This window comes from Gigantopelta aegis, chromosome 11 (assembly GCF_016097555.1).
Source record: "Gigantopelta aegis isolate Gae_Host chromosome 11, Gae_host_genome, whole genome shotgun sequence".
NCBI classification, from domain to species: domain Eukaryota; kingdom Metazoa; phylum Mollusca; class Gastropoda; order Neomphalida; family Peltospiridae; genus Gigantopelta; species Gigantopelta aegis.
This window is the reverse complement of record NC_054709.1, coordinates 19,621,905-19,624,404: the sequence shown is the minus strand read 5'-3', so window position 1 is coordinate 19,624,404 and position 2,500 is coordinate 19,621,905. Positions and strand designations below refer to the sequence as shown.

Below are 2,500 nucleotides of genomic sequence, written 5' to 3'. Positions count from 1 at the left end.
ATGAGCTGGCCCGAAACCGTTACACCATGTATATCTTTAATTCATTCAAAGTGAGTGGAAGACGGGGCGTAGCCCAGTGGTAGAGCACTCGCTCGATGCCCGGTCGATGTGGCATCGATCCCCATCGGTGGGCCAATTGGGCTATGTCTCGTTCCAGCCAGTGCACCACGACTGATATATCAAAGGTTGTGGTATGTGCTATCCTGTCTGTGGGATTGTGCATATGAAAGATCCCTTGCTACTAATTGAAAAATGTAGCGGGTTTCCTCTCTTAAGACTATATGTGAAAATTACCAAAATGATTAATGAAACAATGTGCTCTGGTGGTGTCGTTAAACAAGTCAAACTTTAATCAACCTTTCACTCATGGTGGCTTAAAAATGAATTGTTTCAATGAATATGAACGTAGTGAACTTACGTCGTTTTAAGTGGGAATGTGTGACTGTGATATTGGGATAGATTACCTGTAAATTATGCATTAAATGCACTCTGGAATGTGGTAGGTGTGATTCACTCTGGAATGTGGTAGGTGTGATTTGTGAACGTAGCACAACAAATAAATAAAATAAAAATCTGCAACCGCCCGTGGTTCACAGTTTGTTTTTTGCAGGTTCCGTACGATTGGATTCTCTGTTATTGCGTCATTCATCATGACGCATGTCGTAAGCACGTTCGCCCTAGTCCTCAAATATGACGCCAGTCTCTTGCAGTAAGTGAATTTTCATTTTAGCTTGAGTTCCGTGCTTACTAGTATAGTAAAGGATCGAGAACGTTAGGACGTATATTTCATTTCAACTTATTTTCATGCTTATATCCAATTAAGGAAAGGAAATAGTTTATTTAACGACGCACTCAACACATTTTACTTACGGTTATATGGCGTCGGACATATGGTTAAGGACCAAGAGATCTTTTATATACACCATCCCATAGACAGGATAGCACATACCACGGGCTTTGATGTACCAGTCGTGGTGCACTGGCTGGATCGAGAAATAGCGCAATGGGCCCACTGATGGGGATAGATCCCAAACCGACCGCGCATCAAGCGAGCGCTTTACCACTGGGCTACGACCGGCCTCTATCCAATTACGATTCACACACGCTGTCCTGAGCACACACCTCAGCCATCTGGACTGTCTGTCTAGGACATTGGGTTAGTTGTTAGTGGTTAGCGAGAGAGAAGAGGGTGTAGTGGTCTTACACCTACCCATTGTGTGGGAGAAAGTACCAGGCTGCGAACCCTGTACCTACCAGCCTTATGTCCGATGGCTTAACCTTGTTTTTTGCTCGTTTTCTTTCTTTTTTGAGGTGATCTGTTTCCAGTGAAAATATTTTTTATAAAGGGGACCTGTTTATGAATGACACCAGAGGCGGATGCAGAAAATCCATCTCTGGGGCCCCAATGACATGTGCCCGTAGGCCACAAAGGTTCCCTTAGGGACTCCTCGGATTCTACAACGTAAAATGTTTTTTTTTTTTTTTTTTTTTTTTTTTTTTTTTTTTTTTTAATTATTAGTGGGGCGGTTCCCTGGGGCCCCTTTAGATCCGCCACTGGACACTGTTGCAGTTTCTGTAATTTTTAATATATATTGTTGTTTATGATTTTATTGTTGTTATTATTTAGTTATTTATTTATTTATCTATCTCAGTAACTATGTCGATTATTACAACTACGTCTACCTTCGTCCTTACGCCCGGATCGGTCCGTACGCCATCGGTCTAGCCCTCGGTTACGCTCTGCAGAAGACGAACCGTACCTTTCCAATAAGTCGGGTACGTAATGTCTTGATGACTCTATAGGTTAAGGGACCATCCTGAGTTTGATTCCAATGTAAGATGTTTCCGATGACGATCAGGGCGTTTTTGGTGTCACAAATTACATAATAAATGCCTTTTTCTTACGTAGAATATCTGTATTTGTGTAAGCAAGATGTGTTAGTTTTCGTCCTGATACGTTTTGTAGTCCAAATCGTATTTGACCTCCAAACAAGTTCGTACGTACGAACAAATATATATTATGAAGTAAAATGAAAAATGAGTGCTACAACATTATCATACGTCTGCAAACTGACTGGATATAGAAACACTGGTATTTTAAAGAAGAAAACAATATATAAATTGTAATTTAGTTGGAAACATTTACAAAGGCAGCAAAATCAGGATTGTCCCTTTACGTTATTAGCGGTGGGAACAAATTAATAGTATGTATTTGTAGGAATTACACAACTTACATAAAATTATAATATAATTTTCACTTACAAACAATGAAAGGAACCACTCACAGGGTTAAACACATAAAGTGAATAATAAAATATCGATGTTATCATTTAACACGTCTCGGTATGGACTGGGTCAAGGCAATAATTCAATAACCATGTCCTGTTCTGTATTCATAAATGATGTGTGAGTTCCAGCCCACCCACCACTCGAGGTCGAAATTATACGTTTATAGTGGGTGGGGTGGGGTAGGGTGGTGATGTCTCAGGCCCGTAGGAAT

The 2,500-nt window shown here is 40.5% G+C and overlaps 1 protein-coding gene across 2 annotated transcripts in view; it reads left to right on the top strand.

The window, feature by feature from the left end:
* LOC121385683 (O-acyltransferase like protein-like) overlaps window positions 1-1,695 on the top strand; it is a 21,316-nt gene extending 19,621 nt beyond the window's left edge. For both annotated transcript variants that reach the window (XM_041516450.1, XM_041516451.1), the window contains 2 exons: window positions 611-709; window positions 1,653-1,695. The gene's annotated coding sequence lies outside the window, so the exon portion shown is untranslated. The remainder of the gene's footprint in view (window positions 1-610; window positions 710-1,652) is intronic.
* The last annotated feature ends 805 nt before the right edge of the window (window positions 1,696-2,500 follow it).